Genomic DNA, 21368 nt, shown 5'->3' on the forward strand with positions numbered 1-21368 from the left:
TTAAAAAAAATTAAATATTTTAAAAAATAAAATCATTATTTTAAAATATAAAATAAAAAAATATTTTTTTAAATTTTTTTTAAATAAAATTTTAAAAAGAGTTTAGTTACGAGTTTTGAAAAAAATTTTAAATTAAATTTTGAATTGTGTGTTTGATTACACAATTGGAAAAGAATTTTGAATTTTTTTATTCGAATTACAATTTCAAAAGAATTTGGTTATCGGAATTTTTGTTAGAATTTTGAGGTGTGTTTTTGGTACCCAACAACGGCTATATCTTTTTATCCTCCTCTCTCCTCATTTGCGATTAAAGCTCGCATCCCGAACCCACTATCGCTCTCTTAACAGTTTTGGTTAGGGTTTCTCTCTCTCTCTCTAGAATCGACAGTGAGAACCCCTCCTCCTCCTCCTCCACTTTCTTCACATTCCCAACCAATCCGCCTCCATTCCTCGCCTTCTTCGGCAACGGAACCCCAATTCAACGTCCTCTCCGTTCTCTTCTCCCCAACGATAGATCCAGCATCGTCCCCCGTCAAATTATGTGAATTCACCATGTCTCTCACTCCATAAAGGTTGAAGATTCCCAAAACGGCTTCGAAGAAAGAGAGATTTGAAGAGAAACCTGCACAGAGAAGAGAGGTGAGAAGCCATGGGAGGGCAGGGAAACCCTAGAGAGAGAAACAGAGAGGGGGAGAGAGAGAGGGGGGGAACGGGGGAGGGGAGAGAGAGACGTTTAGGGGAAAAAAAATTTAAAAAAACGATTGGGAGGAAATCGCTTCTTCCTGCTGTGGCGGCATCCACCCGACCCGGATGTCGTCTGCGCTGATTCGGCGGCTGGGGATTGGGAGGTCACGGAACATGTCCATTTTCGCCACAATTGACAAGGTTAGTAATTTTACATACATAATATGTGCTATATATTTACATATATACATATTAATTGTGCCAAATTTAGTTGTTTGAATTCTCGACTTGTATCTGTAGAATTTGTGTGAAATTCTCGTAGAACATTCTGGTAGTCTCGTAAATTCCCAACTCTGAAATTGATTGCACTGTGGTTTCCTTTTCATTGATTTATTTATTTATTTTTCTTTTTTTCTTTGTGTCTGAAGGCAGTTTGCAAATATCTTTTATCTCTGTCTTGGCTGTTTAATTATTATTTAAGAGCTTGTTTAGTACATGATGTACATGATGACTCTAGTTTTGAATGATTCACCATATTAGGTGTCTCTATCTTTTGAAATGATCTTTGTTTAATTTGAAAGTGGTATTGCATTGCAGTTCTCTTTTTAGTTTGGTTTATACATTGTTTAACCCACATTACTTTCATATTCTGATCTGTTTTAGTGGCATTTGTTTTGTGTTTCTCTGGTACTTTAATTTTTTGGGAATCTTGAAACATTTATGTTTTTCATCTCAAAAGAATGATATGCTATGATTCTTTGAACGTTTTGGCTCATACTTGGCTGTTGAAGCTGGGGAGATCTTTAATTGTGCTGTGCTTACAATACTAGGCAGCATAGCCATATCATTGTGTTATTACTGCTTTTTTATGCGGAGGAAATTATTTATTTCGAGGCCTTTCTAGTTATGATTTTCTTATTTTTTAGATTGTGCTTTGATTTTCTGCATACGAGAATGGATACTATGCCCTGTTACTTGTATGGGTTATGATGTGGGTAATTTCATCCAGCAGATCAGGAAAGCTTTTGATCTTTGTTTTTATTTTTGTCTAATTTGTGTTCACTTTGATAATTTTCTCTGTTGACCATCTTGATGTTTAAAGTGTTGTTGTTTCATAGTATTAGTTAAAATGACATGAATGAAAAATGTTGTCTTCTAGTATTATTGTGAACATTCGAAGGGTAGTTTTTGACTCGCTAAAATGAACCTATTAAATTCCACAAATAGGGTCTTGTACCATGTTAGAGTTGTGCCGGCTTTTGTGATTGATTTTTGTGAAAATAGAACTGCTCTTTAAAATGCCATTGTTAGTGAGCCCCTCTTTGATTCGCACCATTTTGAATTTTTTTTTTTTTCTTTCTTTCTTTGTGTTTGAAGGCAGTTTGCAAGTATCTTTTATCTATGTCTTGGCTGTTTAATTATCAGTGTTAAGTATTTGAGAGCTTGTTTAGTACATGATGTACATCGAATTCTGTTCTTTTATTTTTTTAGCAAGAGAAAAAAAGCTCGATATATATATATATATATTGCATGAGAAGAACAACATGCTTTGTCCTCTTTTTGATAACCAAGTCTATTTATTTCATCCATGAAAGCCATTGACTTCCATTCTTAAATGAATGATCAAGTTATGTTGGCTTTCATTAGTGGGAGTTTTCAGAGGCCAACTGTTAATGGTGGACTGTGGAAGCATATGTGCCTTTGTTATTGATTTGTCTGATGTAACTCATGCTGTATTTCCATTTGCATATGAAGTTGGCAACTAAGATGTAGTGACTTGTGACTCCTCCCTCATCCTTGTGTTGTTTCGTAAATAATCCCACATTTGGTACTGCAAAAGTTGCTTAGAATAGCTAATCCCATGTGACCCCTTTACCTACATATGAGGGATTATTTTGTCCTAGGGGTGGGATAGTTAAACCGGGGATAACTCTTTTGCATGTGAATGACTAAAATGCCTTTGCCTGGCTTACACATTCGGGGGTATCTTATCTGCCTACTCCAAACCGAAATCAAACATAGCCGGTGTAAAGTGGTGATTGTGCTCCTTTTTTTGGCACCTTTCTAATATATTTACTTGTCAAAAAAAAGAGGGAAGAAGAAAGAAATGGGCCGGAGTCTTCAGTGATTTGTTTTTGGTGATGCATCTAGGAGCACAACAGGAGAATCTTTAATGGAGGTGTAGTTTTTATTTTGGAGTCGAAACATTTGATATTGATCCCTTTTTTGGATTACTAATGTGTTATGTCTTGATATTTTGAAAATTTCCTGTGTCGGCATGTTCGTATCATGCGTAGTTTATGGGCAATAACATGATCTTTACTGGTTTAGATAGTCTAGTTCCTTGAGTTGTTGGAGCTTCTGTATAATGGTGGCCCTAATTTTGTAAGTATCTCTTTTGAAAATGAGACTTTAAACAGTATGGTTTCAAAGCTTGGTCATATATGGCAATAGTGGACCAGAGTGATGGTCTCTATATTCATTTTAGCAGGGGAATTAGACAATGCATTTGACATCAAAGTTTCTTTGAATCTATTTTATCTGCACAGAAATGAAAATTCTCTTTGCATGGAATTAGCTGAATGTCTTTGCTTTCTAGTACAATAAAGCTTGGTTGCAAAACCAAAATGCTGATATTCATAAAAGTAAACTTTTCATAAAAAACTGAAAACTGCTCGTAAAATGTTTGGGATGGTTATTATTATTATTATTTTGAATTTATTGCCGACAGCAATATAGTCTAAAAAGAACAAAAGGTTATTATTCTTTTAGCCTTATTGTTGAGTTTTTAGAACCCAAAAGCATATGCATAAAAAATTCTCGAATTTCTTTGAGAATAAGTAGATAAGGAGAAGAGGTGAACCAATATCAGAATAACTGGAAGATCTTTTGGAATATTAGTTTCTAATTGCTATGACCTTTATTTTGAATTGTTTTACTTGTGTTAAAATGTTGAGTTCATATGACAATGTTATATTTTGTCTATGATTATTTTATAGTACAAAAGAATATCAGCTTTGAAACTGTTCTAAGTGTGCTTTTGCCGTAATAGCGCTGTTGGAAATTATTTTAATATGCATTAATAAATCTTCTTCTGTGCTTCAGGTGTTCACCTGTCTTTCAAAGTTTTTTTTGCTATTTCCATTGCATTTGCGGCATGTTTACTAGATATTCCTTTTTCGGAGTCTTTTTAAATGTCATGCTGCAACAAAATTTTGATCCTTGTGCATGATATTGCATTAGAAAGCATTGCAATTTTAGGCTATTTACCTTTGTGGAGATGTTTTTCTTCTTATTTTTGTGTCGATTTTTAATTAAGAATTTGGATTATCTTCTTTATTTTTATTTTGTATATTCTTTTCAATGATGACCAAAATTCTTTCAAACCTGATAGTCTCTTGTACAAACTTTATGAGAAAATAGGATTTTATAACAATGGAAAAAGGAAATGACAACTGCAATCCTTTGAATTTTTTTTTTGATAAATAATTTATCCTTTGAACTTTTCATCCTTGAGATCCCACTTATCTGCTAACTGGGGGTTGAAAAGTTGCATGGCCCATGGTTAGCCAAATTCTCCCCATGATTATTCTTAGATGGATGACGGTGGCATGAATATGCAAGTGGTTATTGGATTAGGAGTTGTTTCTGGATTTTATTTTTTGTTTTGTTGGAGATGCATTTTCTTTCTGTGTTTTCTTACTTGTAGAGGATGCCTCATCCTTGCCTCTTTTTTGATCTATTCAATAAATTCTGTTTTTGCTGATAAAAAAAAAAAAAAGTCCTGTCATTTGAATTCAGAGGTGGTTGATTGGTTTTGAATGGTATAATTTCTTCTTATCCTGATGTTTGTTGTTTTTTATTGTCTGAGGTGCATTCTTTACAGAAAGCTGTATAGGGTACAAGCTTCAGTTCACAAGTCAAGCTCACTTATAAATGGTGTAGAATTCAATTTATTTGATGAGCTTGCTAAGGCTTGGTTTGGCTTAGTAAGCCATGATTGCTTTGATGGTTTTATTTATATATTTAAGTCTTTATGTGGAATTTTCTTTGTACCATTTAAGTAGGAAAAGATTGATGCTACTTTTTTGCAGTGAAGCATTGTTAAATGAGATGAAGCCGGCCAAGTACAAGGAGCTTGAGCTTGGTTCAGTAGCATAGGAGCTAGGCTCAATCTCAGCTTAGACTTGTTTTGACAAGTAAAATTCATACAAAGCCGGTTTTTGGAGATAAGCCACTACTAATTCGATATTTCCTGGAGACGTTTCTTTGATTGACTTGAGTGTAGTTTTTGATTCTCTCTTCTTCTTCTTTTTTTTTTTTTTTTTTTTCACTTTTTATTTATTTTTTTACAAGATGTAGTTAAGAAGTTCAGCTTTTCTCTGCTTCTCTTTCTTTGGCTTCTTGCTTTGCACTGCAACTTTTCAATGAGAATCTTGAGGGTCCATTTGATTAGAGTAAAAAATATGATGGAAAACAATAGTGATAGATAGTGAAGTGAAAGAAAAGGTGAAAGGAAAATTTATTTTCTCATTTGCATTTGGTTTAATTTTTTGTGAGAAAGTTACAATAGTTGGCTACTTTAATGAGAGAAAAAAGTGACTGTATTTTTTTGTAAGAATCTAGAAGCAAAGTTGCCATTCTGGTGTGGGTTGTATAAGATATTTAACTTTGTTGTATTTTCCACCCTTCTCCTGCTAAACAAATACAAGAAATTAAATAGTTGAATTTTTGTTCTCTTTCCCCATCTTCATCCTGTTCAAACTCAGTCTGAGTGATTGTATGTTGTTTCTTCAGCAGTCACTTGCTTTGCTGACATCAACTGTTCGTTTGAAATTATTTTGCAGTTGTATCCTCCTAATGATTGGCTAGTGGGGTCATCCTTGCCCTCTAAATTCAGCCCAACCATTATTGAATCAGCACTCAATGAGCTTACCCCAAACAATGTTAGGTGAGTTCATTACTGCTCCGAGAAGCTCTAACTTACTATATTACTGATACATATGCTATTATTGACACGTCCTTCCCTTTATATATTTGTTTTGTCCAGGATGTACATTTAGTATCGATGATGCAAAATGTCCTTAATTTTGGCATTAGTAGACAGGCTAATGAAGTATCTGTTCAAAAACATGCTAATGAAGCATTTAGACTTCAGTTTACACAGAGCATACAAGATCACTCTGTGCATGCCTGCAATACTTGTTATACATTGCATGTTTGTTTTAGTTATTATTAGAGAGGTCCATTACATGCTATGAACAAATAACAGAGACAGGAGTTCGCAGCTCAGATAAATAAATGATTGTATGTTGTTCTTATATACCTACTTTATTGAAAAGACACATGGAAAATGCTTCATCTTCAGTTGGATCAGAAATTATCCAGAGAGTAATGTGACTAATAAAGTTTCTGATAGAATTGTTGTCTTTGCGAGTTAAATATCGTAAGTGTCAATATAGTCAATAATAAGACAATTTGCATGTCGCTGTGCATACAGGATCCAAATGCCATTGTTTCAAGCATACTCATAACATGTGGTTTGGCTGGCATAATATGAAAGCATGTTTAAGGTGAATGTTCATTTATTTCATCTAGAAATTTAGGATGCTAGGAACTATCCAGAAAGGATGGGAAAACTGAAATTTAGGCAATCAACAATGTCTTGCCTTGCTACTTGAAGGTTTGATTTCAGTAGAATATTCAAAAACTTGATTAACGTCTGCTAATTTGTCATTGGATTTTACAGTAATTATGGGTATTGTGAGTGCTCGATTCATCTTTCCCTCCTCTCCGTTTAGTACATAGCTAGTGTATTTACTGGTAAAACTTCATTAGTACACTTGCCCAAATGGAAGGTAATGATATTGAGGACATTTCTTTCACTTGGCAATTTTGATGTTGAATAGATGTTTAGACAATAATGAATACTTGTTGACTATGCTCTTATGTCCATTCTTGCCCAACAATTGTTGGGACACTTGCAAAAGTGTTCACCTTTATTGACTTAAGTACGTGCAGAAGTCCAAGGGCATTACTCCTCCTTGTCAAAGAATTTTTATATGGTTATTATTTTAGGTTAAGTATGCTATATAAGTGAATTCACTTTCATTATTGTACATCACATTCCATCCCACATCGTCTAGGTGGGAAAAGTTCCTGGGCTATATAAATGAGTTCATATTCCTTCCAAGTAACAACATGCTTTAAACCCTTGAGGGCCTAGCTTAAAGTGAACAATTGTTATGATTTGAGATGGGGGTGTTATAGTAGCAGAAGCTGTTAGAATATTTCCTTATTTCCTTATTTAGATTAGATTGTGATTGTGATTGTGATTGATTGATTGTGATTCTTTAATCAGTCAGTCAATCAATCAATATAAAAGGTGATTCCTTAATCAGTGCCTTAGGGCTTCCTTTTGTAATAGTTGATTGATTAATATAAAAGGTGATGATATCATAATCATCACTCAAGCTTTGTATTCTCTTAAATTATATGGTATTAGAGCCAAAACCCTAAAAACCGTCACTCACACAGCCGCTACCACCAACCAGCCATCACCTATCACCACCCATCCTGTATCGCTGGTCCCTGAGTCTCTGTCGGAACCAGCCAAGGTCCCATAGAGCTGTTTCGACTTCAGCCGAATGCCCCTCTGGCCTAGTCGACCCTCATGAGGGTTGTCCTAGCCTCTCTTTATGTATTTTGGCTCCTGTGGATGAGTGTTTGTGGGTTGCCCATCTTTTGTTGCCTCTGAGTCTCTGTCGGAACCAGCCAAGGTCCCACAGAGCTGTTTCTGGCCTAGTCGACCGTTGTGAGGGTTGTCCTAGCCTCTCTTTATGTATTTCGGCTCCTGTGGATGAGTGTTTGTGGGTTGCCCATCTTCTGTTGCCTCAAGTTTCTTTCCCTCTACCTATGTTACATGGACTCTTTGGAATTTAGAAGGTTCCTGTGTCGACACGACACGACACGGGTACAGGTGCGGGATACGGCTCCTTAGAAACGGATACGGCAGAAGAATCGAAAGAGAAGAGAGCAAGGAGAGAACCTGGCCTTCGACTTCAATCGGTTGCAGAGCATCGATCGATCTGTGAAGCTGATCGATCTGCGAAGCTTGATCTGCGAAGTCGATGTACTGTGCTTCGTCGTCTTCCCTTTTGAGCTCGATCTCGGACTCTCTTTGTCGTCTTCCCCTTCCGTCGTCTCTGCGAAGTCATTGCTCTACCAACCAATTTTCTAGGTCTTCCTCTTCCGTTGTCTCTGCGAAGCTAACACAATTTTTATTTCTATAGGTCTCTGACTTTTCTTTTTAATATAATTTGAATTATATATAATATAAATTATATTAATATAATATTATTCATATTATATAATATTATTTATTCAAAAAAATATTATATAATATAATATATCATAAATAACATAACTTTTATGCCTAAAATTAAAATAATTTATTTTATCATATATAATATAATTTATTTTATGTCTAAAATACTGTTTATAATTTTTATTTATTATTTATTTGTTATTTTTTTAATAAAATTTGTTATTTAAACTTTTTAAACTCATCTTCATATAATAAATATATTAAAAAATAATTATTTAACGTATCTCCATACCCGTATCCTAATTTGGATCCATATCCACGTATCCTTAATTTTTAATTTTAAAGTGTCCGACCCTTAGATACACACCCGTACCCGATACCCGCACCCGAGTCCGTGTAACGTAGATTACTATTAGGAATCTCTCTCTCTCTCTCTCTCTCTCTCTCTCTCTATTGATAAATACTATTAGGAATCTCTTTCTTTTGTTTCTTGATTGATTTTCCGGAAGAATTTAGCTTATGGGCTGATGTATAGTTTGGCCTTTTTCCCTCTTATGTAATTTTTGCCCGGGATTTCTCCTTGTGTCTCGTTCTGGATTTTATCTACCAGGAAGAGGAAAATTCTCCTTCATTATTCCCCCTTGAGATACAACATGAACAAAATAAAGTTGGTTGTCTTAAGGCTGGTCAGGTTGAATTCTCAGACTATTTAATCTTGGATTAGAAAACTTAGGCTGTCATTGATTTAGTAGTATTGGAGGGCTAACATCACTCATTATACTCCTATGTGTTGGAGGGCTAACAAGAATTTGAATCAAATGGAAATTGATTGGATGGGATTTTGGTGTGCTGAGAAGTTGATGTACAAATGCCTAGGAGGACTAGCTCCAACCTTCAAAATCACAATTGAAGAAATAATACCTATTGGGAGCAAATATCAATCATTTTATTCCTCCTTTGTGTCTGCTTAGCAAAATCATAGAAGAAATAATAATACATATTGGGAGCAACTAGAATGGAAAGAACCCTCCTTGTGTGACTTGACTGCTTAACAAAATCATAGAAGCAAAAATACATATGAAAGCAAGTCAAATCCAAACAAAAGTATAAAGAAAAATCTTAGCCACAACATGTCCAATTTTTTATAGGAAAACTTTTGACTTGAAGGATAGCTAAGGGACAAGCTTGAAAGAAAAAATCTTCCATTATATGAAAATTGTGAGTTTTCAATCAACTTTGTTTCCATCTATTAAAAAACTGAGATCTCAAGTGGAAGCAGACACCCAATCTATTAAAAAACTGAGATCTCATTTGGAAGCAGTCTCTAGGGATTTTCATGGCTCGAGCAGTGGCCAACGATTTTGCAAAGTCTAAGGTGGTTTTAACTTGGATTTTGGATGGGATTGGTCTTCAAGTCATCTCATTTATAAATACTCGTTCCATCCCCAACTGTTTGTCAATTTTCAGCATTCATGCCTTTTAGTAGGGTCAATAAATAATGTATTTTTTTTTCCTACAAATTGAAAGAAAGAATAAATAAAAAAACATAGATGATTTTTTTGGGATGTTTGGAATAGTTAAAATGGACCAGCAATTTCGTACGGGAGGAGAATTAAACTAGTTGTAACCAAAATAAATTTGTCAAATAAGAGAAGCATCCATATTCGCTTGCACTATCAATTGATTAATACATTTTAAGTTTGTTTTGGTGATTTCCTAGTCAATGGTGGATCGTGTTTAATTTGTGGTGAATTCACAGAGTATCATGGATGCTTGATACTCTACCAACCATTCAGGAACAAACATCACCGATTTCCAGTGGTATAAGAAACACGCTAACAAGTTTTAGGATTCAACACCTAAGGCACATGAACTGGGTTAGGGTTGGGTTGTTTCTATTTTTTTTTTCCCTTACTAATGGTGAATTGGTTGGCTACGGGGTCCTGTGGTTTTTGTCCGTTTTGATTTTCGACAGGAAGAAGGAAAAAAGAAAAGAAAAAGGGAATCCTTTTGCGTGTCTAATTGATTATTATATTGATTGCATAAAGCAAATTCGTACTGGTTTAATTGAATAAAATGAACAATTCATAATCTCTGTCATGTTATGTTATCAATCCTAAGCAAATTCTTTTCCATTTTGAGGGCTAAATCTCCTCTAGACCTTATTCAAGTGCCAAACAACATTTTAAGTGTGAAGCATTAGCACTTTATCTGAATCACTAGATCTTTAGCATTGTCAAATTAATTTTTTATTTGAAATGTTACTGCAATAGTCGTTTGACCATAAGATGTGAAATAAAACCCTGTTTATAGATGAGGGCTTATTAGGGTTATATTTTAAGCCTGGCTAAGAAAGATTTATACAAGTCAACTAAAATTTGGGATATACGTAGATTTTGTTCCCTAGGAATGGCACTGTATAGTTACCAAAAAGCATGACATTTTGCATTTGAACTTCATGAAACTTTCACTAGAGTAAATGTTCCCATAGAGTGGCTGCGATGATTTTTTCCACGGCAAAGCATGGCTGGTATTAAGGGCGATACATGTTAGATTAGCACAATGTAAGAATGGAGTGTCCGTGTCGTGTCCGTGTCATGTCCCGTGTCCGTGTCCGTGCTACATTTTGCCTCTGTCAGATGGCGTGTTTTATGCCAAAGTTTGTGTTAAGAGTTCTTGGACTCCAGTTGCTGGTCTAGAGTGAGCAAGTGAGGATGCAGTTTAAGAAGTGTGTCCTTAATGCCTCTTTTGTTGTCTATGGAAGGAGAGGTATAGGACTTCATTTCAAGGAGTGAGGTGTTTGTGACCATGGAAGCATTTTTTTCCCTTCTTTTAAGCAGTTTATTTGTGTGGCCTATAGTGGTTTGCTGCAATCATTGGACTTTTTTGGTTAATTCTAAAGATATTTTTTGTGTGTCATTTTTGCTTCTCTGCATGTACTCCGGTTTGCACCCTGTTGAAGCTCTTTTGGATTTTTCTTATTTACAAAACTATGTATATTTTTTGTTGGCTCTTCATGAGACTCATTGCCTTTTACGATTTTCTATAAAAAATGATCTTGTTAAAGTTGTAGATTGCTGTTTATTCTTCCATCCTTGGTCCATGCAAGTTAATACGGGACATTGGGACGTATATCACCTAAGTATGCATCTCTAAAAGTTCCCAACATGGTTTATTCAACAGGGAATGATCTCACAAGGTTGGATCTTCCTGTTTAAGTTAAACTACGTAAATTTTTTTTTACTTCTCTTGTCACCCTGTTCAAACTGCGTAAAAATGTTTTTACTACTCTTATCACTCCTTCCGTTTTTGAGAGACGCAACTAGTTGTTTTCTGAAAGTTAACATTGCAGATCCATTATCATTTGAATTGAGATTTTTTGGCATGGCAGTAAATGCAGTAGTTTTGACTATTAAGTTTCATACATTGTCAGTCTTATACTCTTGTTATGTTCTTTCGAGGCTGGCTATTATTTGGGATCAAATATTTATGCATACCATGTCCATTGAAGGTAAGCAAGGAACTAGTTATGTGCTAAGGCATAAACATTTTTTCATTAAAAGGAAGGCCGTAAACATAAGATTAGTGCGAATGTTGCTGCTAACTATAACATGTGTTTTGATTCATTCCAATATAGGAAGTGAATGCTTGGTAATAATGTATAAACTTGTTTCTAGATGATAGAATTTCCTGATCATTATCTTTGTTAGTAATTGATGCGTATCTACTTATTTTTCATTTCACGTTAGAATTGCAAGCTGGATTCATATGTTCGTTATTAATCTGTTACCCAATTATTTATTTTGCAGAAAGCAATTTGCAAGGACCCAACTGATTCAAAGGTTAGTATTGAACTACTCCTCTTCATGTATCATTCATTATTGTGTTAATTTTTTTAGAACTTTTTTTTTTTGAGTCGATAATCTATATTTTCTTTCTGAAGGCACTAGGGGAAGAAAAGGAGATAAAATATTGAATTTTATTTAATATATATCTATATTTATTTATTTTCTAGAAAATGGAGAGTTGTTTCAGCAATGACGTAATAGTCATATAAGCACTGTTGACTGGAAGTTGTTTTCTCAGCCGTCAATAATATGAATCTTATGATTCCAACGTTTATTGTAATCCTTTTCCTACATCCTATGTTTGAGTTGTTAGTTGGATGATATGTGGTTTGTACTCATTAATTGGGAGGGTCATGTCCTGTTGGAGTTCATGTTGCTGTAGTTGTGCATACTGAAAGGCTAGCATTGTGTTTCATTCTTTAGGGAAAACAAATTTTTTTGCAATGTGGTGTTTGTATTGGACATGAATGCCATTTTTCTTCTTCTTCTTCTTCTTCTTCTTCTTTTATCAAGGTGGTTGTGTTAAACACCATTTTGTAATGGATATTGACATGCCATTGTGTCCTTGATATGTGTTTCATGTTGCAGTATTTATCACATTCTAACATCTCACGTACGTAGATGCCTGAACCTCAGGCCTAGGTTTAATTACAGACCAATAGGCATAGTCAAAATTTCATATGTGGTGGTGTAGTATGTTTGTTCCTTAGGATTGATTGACATTTGTCATAGATTGGATATATTGATGATTCTAGTTTCCTAAAATCTATAATACACTATGCTGAATGTTTTCTTTTCTTCTGCTTTTCTTATATATATGATGTAGGAAGTTCCACCGCTCGATGTACCAGAACTTTTGGCATTTTTAGTTAGGCAATCTGGGCCATTCTTGGATCAAATTGGTGTTAGAAGAGGTAAGCAATTCTCTTGAGTTTTGATTTTGATTTTATAATGAAGTGATCAATAATATTTTGAACTTTATATTGATAAAATAAAGGTATATATAAATATATATATAGAAATACACATAGTTTAGTTCCTATTAATGGGGTTCTAGGCACAGAGCTGACCTTTAATCATTATGTACAAAGTAGCTGCCTTGTATTCACACTCACTACTTCAAGGTTATTAGGCCTGAATTTAAAACCACTAAACCAATCGTCCCCTTTAAAGTACACCCACTTCAGTCCCAATTAATGGAATATATATATATATGTTTGTCAAGATAATTTGTATTGAGGATGATTGATGTAGTTTCATATATGTCATGTGACAAAATCTTTGCTTCACAACTTTAGATGATCCTTTAGATAAGCTTTACTACACCAATTGAAACTAGTTTGCAATTCTTAGGCAGAAGTAAAATTCAGGACTGCAGCCTTATGTAATACAGATGCCTTACAATTGAAATTATCAGAAATGTGCTACAAATTTAAACACCAGAACTACATTACAAAATGGTTTTTTTCTTTATCAATGTATGATTGTCTGCTTTTTGCTATATTCTAGAACTATCTGATGCTTTAAGAAAATTAACGATGTGGATTTGGTATATAGAAAGGTTCAGGGGAATAACTGACCTGTTGGTTCCCCTTATTTAGATGGTTGGGTTATGTGAGTTCACAGGTATTAGATAAGCAGGCAACAAGTATCAAAACTTGAAATTTTTTATCTAGAACTGTCTTTGAGGGTCCGTTTGGGGTTGCTAGACCTATTTGAAGGTGCTTATTTAGGTACGCTGACAAAATTAGCTGGGAATGTGTTAGGCAAAGGTTGTTTAAAAAGTACTACAATTGGGTCACATATAGAATTATAACTTTTGCCAGGGGCCAAGTTTTAAAGTTAATATACTACAATGCAAGTATTTTTTTTTGTTGATAAATTCTTTTTTTGTTGTTGATAAATTCAATGCAAGTATCAGTGGGCCCAAAACAACCAATAAGCTAAGAGGCATGATTGGATGTTTTTCTGAAAAAGCTAACTTTTTGTTTAATTTGAAGTAGATCCACTTTAACCAAATGCCACAAATGGAGTTGTCTTGGTTCTAGTGTGGTTTGACTTGGAAAATTTTAAATTGTTCCAATTGACAATATGGAAGCAGCGTGTCATTTGGAGGTCTGAAGGGCTGTTCTTATATTAAGTATTCCACATGCTATTTGTAATATTTGGTTTATTTTCAAGGAATAGTTCCATGGTTTATAGCATATAATCCCTATTACTTAATTATTGACAAAAATGTTAGGACAACTAACAAGCATACCAACTAGACAAAATATTTGGTGAATCCCATACCAAGTGGTGGGACCTATGTACAAGCGCTCTGTTGGTATTTTTTTTTTTTAAGTGTTTCTAGCATTTTTGTATTATTGATAGTTCAGATGTTTCTTATACTCCAATGTACTGAACTCAGACTAATCATGGTTACTTGGGTTGAGGTTGGCAACATAGTTCCTCTTGCGTATGGTTGTTCGTAGAGTACACACACATACATACATATATATATATATATATATACATATATTTTTTTTTCAATTTTAGAATAACTATGTCCTTTCTCATGGTCTCAATTCTCTTTTTTTTTTTTTGTGTGTTTTTCTTCTGTAGGCACCTATAACTTAGTTTATGTTATTCCTTCTTGACAATATTTTATCCCTTCGTTGCTACTCTTAAACCATCCTGTGCTCCTTCACCTCATATTGTCTATGCTTCATGTTACTTGTAGCTCTAGAGAAATGTAGCACCTCATATTGTCTATGCTTCGTGCTACTTGTAGCTTTAGAGAAATGTAGTCATTTCTTATTGTTGTGCCCCCCTCCTGTCTGTGTCTGTGTCTATATCCTCATTTTTACATTTGCTTTTTATTGTCATCCAACATTTTGTACGGTATAGCATATGCCATGCAGCAGTCTTATGGAAATTTTCCATAAATTCCTATCCAATTACATGACTGCTTCAGAAGCACTTATCCACTTGTTATAGCTTTAGGACCATAATGAGCTGGAGCTGGCACAAAGCCTGCTTGTTCAGCCTGGAACTGGGGTTAAGCGTTAAATAATTTGGGGTTGAGGCAAGATACGTGTGCTTGGCTTAATTAGATTTGGTTCAAATTAGAAAGTTATAATTGGTTCAATAAGGTGTGTTGGTGATGTACAAGAAAGCACTTAATTAATCTGAACATTATGGATTAGTTCTCTCTCTCTCTCTCTCCCTCCCTCCACCAGACAAAGTGAATCAAAAGCATAGCAAGCAAACCAAATTGTATGTGTGTTTTCGACAGCCTCCAAAATATCCGTCCATCATCAAGGTGAACTACCATTATATCACCATCCTATTATCTCCAATTAAACCACCATTAATAACATAATCAACGATAGGTCACTACTCACATTCATGTCTCTATTCTTTGCTACCTACACTGATAGAGGGCTTCCTTCTTTATACTAAATAAGTATGTATGTATCTCTCTACTTGCGTATATTGATAGAGGGCTCGTGCTTAAGTGTTAGAAAAGTGTGTTTTCCGGCCTAGTTTTCAAATCGGGAGTCTTCGTGCCTGATCGTTAAGTTTTCACAACTCAAATTGGTCCCTTCTGAGATGTTCGGGGTGTTCCCTAGGCTTTCTCGTGATTGTTACACGATTCCGGCCCGTCGATACCTGTTTTCAAGCTTCAGTGTGAAAAAAGTACCTTTTCCGACCTAGTTTTCACACCGGAAGTCCTGCGCTAGATCTGTAAGTTACCACAACTTACATTGGTTTCTCCCGAGGTGTTGGAGGTGTTCCACGGGCCTTCTCGGGACTGTTACAGGATTTTTTTGGCCCCCGATGGCCTATTTTCAAATTTGAGTGTTTAGGAAGTGCATTTTTTGACTTAGTTTCCAAACCGGGAGTCCCATGCGAGTTTCGTAAGTTTTCACAACTCACGTTGGTCCCTCCCTAGGTGTTTTGAGGTGTTCCCCGGACCTTCTCTTGGCTGTCACCCGATTTTGGCCCCATCGATGGACTATTTTCAAGCTTAGGTGCGAGAAAAGTGCCGTTTCAGACTTAGTTTCCAAATCGGGAGTCCCGTGCTAGTTCCGTAAGTTTTCACAACTTACATCAGTCCCTCCCGGGGTGTTTGACGTGTTCCCCGGGCCTTCTCATGACTGTTACACGATTTTGGCCCCCGACGGTTTATTTTCGAGCTTAAGTGTGAAAAAAGTGCATTTTTTGATTTAATTCACAAGCCGAGAGTCCCGTGCTAGTTCTGTAAGTCTCCGCAACTTACCTCTTGGACCCTCCCGAGGTGTTTGGGGCATTTCCCGCTCCTTCTCGTGACTGTGACACGGTTTTGGCCCCCTCTCGGTGTCCTATTTCCAAGCCTAAGTGTGGAAAAAGTGTCTCTTTCCAACTTAGTTTTCAAACCGGGAGTCCCCGTGCTAGTTCCGTAAGCTTTCAACAATCTCGTCTGTCACTCTCGAGGTGTTTGAGGTGTTCCCGGCCCTTGTTGCGACTGTTATATGATTTTGGCCCCCAAATGGCCTACTTCTAAGCTTAAGTGTTAGAAAAATGTGTTTTCCGACCTAGTTTTCAAATCGGGAGTCCCCGTGCCTGTTCGTTATGTTTTCACGGCTCAAATTGGTCCCTCTTGAGATGTTTAGGGTGTTCCCCGGCCTTCTCGTGATTGTTACACGATTCCGGCCCGCCGAGGCCTGTTTTCAAGCTTCTGTGTGAAAAAAGTACCTTTTCCGACCTAGTTTTCAAATCAGAAGTCCCGCGCTAGTTTCCACAACTTACGTTGGTTTCTCTCGATGTGTTGGAGGTAATCCACGGGCCTTCTCGGGACTGTTGTAGGATTTTGTTGGGCCCTGATGGCCTATTTTCAAACTTAAGTGTTTAGGAAGTGCATTTTTTGACTAAGTTTCCAAACCGGGAGTCCCATGCGAGTTTCGTTAGTATCCACAACCCACGTTTGTCCCTCCCTAGGTGTTTTGAGGTGTTCCCCGGACCTTCTCTTGGCTGTCACCCGATTTTGGCCCACCCGATGCACTATTTTCAAGCTTAGGTGCGAGAAAAGTGCCGTTTCGGACTTAGTTTCCAAACCGGGAGTCCCGTGCTAGTTCCGTAAGTTTACACAACTTACATCGGTCCCTCCCGGGGTGTGTGACGTGTTCCCCGGGCCTTCTCGTGACTATTACACGATTTTGGCCCCCGACGGCTTATTTTCGAGCTTAAGTGTTAAAAAAGTGAATTTTTTGATTTAGTTCTCAAGCCGAGAGTCCCGTGCTAGTTCCGTAAGTCTCCGCAGCTTACCTCTTGGACCCTCCCGAGGTGTTTTGGGCATTTCTCGGTCCTTCTCGCGACTGTGACACGTTTTTTGCCTCTCCCCCGGTGTCCTATTTCCAAGCGTAAGCGTGGAAAAACTGTCTCTTTCCAACTTAGTTTTCAAACCGGGAGTCCCCGTGCTAGTTCCGTAAGCTTTCACAACTCGCGTCTGTCACTCCCGAGGTGTTTGAGGTGCTCCCGGCCCTTGTTGCGACTGTTGCATGATTTTAGGCCCCCGATGGCCTACTTCCAAGCTTAAGTGTTAGAAAAGTGTGTTTTCCGACCTAGTTTTCAAATCGGGAGTCCCCGTGCCTGTTCGTTATGTTTTCACGGCTCAAATTGGTCCCTCCTGAGATGTTCGGGATGTTCCCCGGGCCTTCTCGTGATTGTTACACGATTCCGGCCCGCCGAGGCCTGTTTTCAAGCTTCTGTGTGAAAAAGTACCTTTTCCGACCTAGTTTTCAAACCAGAAGTCCCGCGCTAGTTTCCACAACTTACGTTGGTTTCTCTCGATGTGTTGGAGGTAATCCACGGGCCTTCTCGGGACTATTGTAGGATTTTTTTGGGCCCCGATTGCCTATTTTTGAACTTAAGTGTTTAGGAAGTGCATCTTTTGACTAAGTTTCCAAACCAGGAGTCCCATGCGAGTTTCGTTAGTTTCCACAACCCACGTTTGTCCCTCCCTAGGTGTTTTGAGGTGTTTCCCGGACCTTCTCTTTGCTGTCACCCGATTTTGGCCCATCCGATGCACTATTTTCAAGCTTAGGTGCGAGAAAAGTGCCGTTTCGGACTTAGTTTCCAAACCGGGAGTCCCGTGCTACTTCCGTATGTCTTCACAACTTACATCGGTCCCTCCCGGGGTGTGTGACGTGTTCCCCGGGCCTTCTCGTGACTGTTACACGATTTTGGCCCCCGACGGCTTATTTTCGAGCTTACGTGTGAAAAAAGTGCAGTTTTTGATTTAGTTCTCAACCCGAGTGTCCCGTGCTAGTTCCGTAAGTCTCCGCAACTTACCTCTTGGACCCTCCCAAGGTCTTTGGGGCATTTCTCGGTCCTTCTCGCGACTGTGACACGGTTTTGGCCCCCCCTGCGTTCTTCTTCCAAGCTTAAGTGTTCGAAAAGTGTGTTTTCTGACCTAGTTTTCAAATCGAGAGTCCCCGTGCCTGTTCGTTATGTTTTCACGGCTTAAATTGGTCCTTCCTGAGATGTTCGGGGTGTTCCCCGGGCCTTCTCGTGATTGTTACACGATTCCGGCCCGCCGAGGCCTGTTTTCAAGCTTCAGTGTGCAAAGAGTACCTTTTCCGACCTAGTTTTCAAACCGGAAGTTCCGCGTTAGTTTCTACAGCTTAATTTGGTTTCTCTCGAGGTGTTAGAGGTGTTCCACGGGCCATCTCGGGACTGGTACAGGATTTTTTTGGCGCCCGATGGGCTATTTTCAAACTCAAGTTTTTAGGAAGTGCATTTTTTGACTAAGTTTCCAAACCGGGAAGCCCATGCGAGTTTCTTTAGTTTCCACAACCCACGTTTGTCCCTCCATAGGTGTTTTGAGGTGTTCCCCGGACCTTCTCTCGGCTGTCACCCGATTTTGGCCCACCCGATGCACTATTTTCAAGCTTAGGTGCGAGAAAAGTGCCGTTTCGGACTTAGTTTCCAAACCGGGAGTCCCATGCTAGTTCCATAAGTTTTCACAACTTACATCGGTCCCTCCCGGGGTGTGTGACGTGTTCCCCGGGCCTTCTCGTGACTGTTACACGATTTTGGCCCCCGACGGCTTATTTTCGAGCTTAAGTGGGAAAAAAGTGCATTTTTTGATTTAATTCTCAAGCCGAGAGTCCCGTGCTAGTCCCGTAAGTTTCCGCAGCTTACCTCTTGGCCCCTCCCGAGGTGTCTTGGGCATTTCTCGGTCCTTCTTGCGACTGTGACACGTTTTTGGCCTCCCTCCCGGTGTCCTATTTCCAAGCCTATGCGTGAAAAAGGTGTCTCTTTCAAACTTAGTTTTCAAACCGATAGTCCCCGTGCTAGTTCCGTCCGATTTCACAAGTCGCGTCTGTCACTCTCGAGGTGTTTGAGGTGTTCCCGGCCCTTGTTGCGACTGTTACATGATTTTGGCCCCCCGATGGCCTACTTCCAAGCTTAATTGTTAGAAAAGTGTGTTTTCCGACCTTGTTTTCAAATCGGGAGTCCCCGTGCCTGTTCGTTATGTTTTCACGGCTCAAATTGGTCCCTCCTGACATGTTCGGGGTGTTCCACGGGCCTTCTCGTGATTGTTACACGATTCCGGCCCGCCGAGGCCTGTTTTCAAGCTTCGGTGAGAAAAGAGTACCTTTTCCGACCTAGTTTTCAAACCGGAAGTCCCGCGCTAGTTTCCACAACGTACTTTGGTTTCTCTCGAGGTGTTGGAGGTGTTCCACGGGCCTTCTCGGGACTGGTACAGGATTTTTTACGCGCCCGATTGCCTTTTTTCAAACTTAAGTGTTTAGGAAGTGCATTTTTTGACTAAGTTTCCAAACCGGGAGTCCCATGCGAGTTTCGTTAGTATCCACAACCCACGTTTGTCCCTCCCTAGGTGTTTTGAGGTGTTCCCCGGACCTTCTCTTGGCTGTCACCCGATTTTGGCCCACCCGATGCACTATTTTCAAGCTTAGGTGCGAGAAAAGTGCCGTTTCGGACTTAGTTTCCAAACCGGGAGTCCCGTGCTAGTTCCGTAAGTTTACACAACTTACATCGGTCCCTCCCGGGGTGTGTGACGTGTTCCCCGGGCCTTCTCGTGACTGTTACACGATTTTGGTCCCCGACGGCTTATTTTCGAGCTTAAGTGTTAAAAAAGTGAATTTTTTGATTTAGTTCTCAAGCCGAGAGTCCCGTGCTAGTTCCGTAAGTCTCCGCAGCTTACCTCTTGGACCCTCCCGAGGTGTTTTGGGCATTTCTCGGTCCTTCTCGCGACTGTGACACGTTTTTTGCCTCTCCCCCGGTGTCCTATTTCCAAGCGTAAGCGTGGAAAAACTGTCTCTTTCCAACTTAGTTTTCAAACCGGGAGTCCCCGTGCTAGTTCCGTAAGCTTTCACAGCTCGCGTCTGTCACTCCCGAGGTGTTTGAGGTGCTCCCGGCCCTTGTTGCGACTGTTACATGATTTTAGGCCCCCGATGGCCTACTTCCAAGCTTAAGTGTTAGAAAAGTGTGTTTTCCGACCTAGTTTTCAAATCGGGAGTCCCCGTGCCTGTTCGTTATGTTTTCACGGCTCAAATTGGTCCCTCCTGAGATGTTCGGGGTGTTCCCCGGGCCTTCTCGTGATTGTTACACGATTCCAGCCCGCCGAGGCCTGTTTTCAAGCTTCTGTGTGAAAAAAGTACCTTTTCCGACCTAGTTTTCAAACCAAAAGTCCCGCGCTAGTTTCCACAACTTACGTTGGCTTCTCTCGATGTGTTGGAGGTAATCCACGGGCCTTCTCGGGACTGTTGTAGGATTTTTTTGGGCCCCGATTGCCTATTTTCGAACTTAAGTGTTTAGGAAGTGCATCTTTTCACTAAGTTTCCAAACCGGGAGTCCCATGCGAGTTTCGTTAGTTTCCACAACCCACGTTTGTCCCTCCCTAGGTGTTTTGAGGTGTTCCCCGGACCTTCTCTTGGCTGTCACCCGATTTTGGCCCATCCGATGCACTATTTTCAAGCTTAGGTGCGAGAAAAGTGCCGTTTCGGACTTAGTTTCCAAACCGGGAGTCCCGTGCTAGTTCCGTAAGTCTTCACAGCTTACATCGGTCCCTCCCGGGGTGTGTGACGTGTTCCCCGGGCCTTCTCGTGACTGTTACACGATTTTGGCCCCCGACGGCTTATTTTCGAGCTTACGTGTGAAAAAAGTGCAGTTTTTGATTTAGTTCTCAACCCGAGTGTCCCGTGCTAGTTCCGTAAGTCTCCGCAACTTACCTCTTGGACCCTCCCAAGGTGTTTGGGGCATTTCTCGGTCCTTCTCGCGACTGTGACACGGTTTTGGCCCCCCCCTGCGTCCTTCTTCCAAGCTTAAGTGTTCGAAAAGTGTGTTTTCTGACCTAGTTTTCAAATCGAGAGTCCCCGTGCCTGTTCGTTATGTTTTCACGGCTTAAATTGGTCCTTCCTGAGATGTTCGGGGTGTTCCCCGGGCCTTCTCGTGATGGTTACACGATTCCGGCCCGCCGAGGCCTGTTTTCAAGCTTCAGTGTGCAAAGAGTACCTTTT

The 21368-nt window shown here is 38.9% G+C and overlaps 1 protein-coding gene across 18 annotated transcripts in view; it reads left to right on the plus strand.

Moving 5' to 3' along the window:
• Positions 1–246: 246 nt before the first annotated feature.
• Positions 247–21368, plus strand: part of LOC114304640 (rRNA biogenesis protein RRP5-like) — a 130689-nt gene continuing 109567 nt past the window's right edge. For 14 of the 18 annotated variants that reach the window (XR_014358621.1, XR_014358627.1, XR_014358619.1 and 11 more), the window contains exons 1-4: positions 247–885; positions 5532–5635; positions 11821–11853; positions 12686–12773. The gene's annotated coding sequence lies outside the window, so the exon portion shown is untranslated. The remainder of the gene's footprint in view (positions 886–5531; positions 5636–11820; positions 11854–12685; positions 12774–21368) is intronic. The other 4 variants (XR_014358623.1, XR_014358620.1, XM_082912471.1 and 1 more) reach the window with 2 other exon arrangements.

This window comes from Camellia sinensis, unplaced genomic scaffold (assembly GCF_055761805.1).
Source record: "Camellia sinensis isolate YWXY unplaced genomic scaffold, ASM5576180v1 Unanchor3, whole genome shotgun sequence".
In the NCBI taxonomy this organism is placed as follows: Eukaryota; Viridiplantae; Streptophyta; class Magnoliopsida; order Ericales; family Theaceae; genus Camellia; species Camellia sinensis.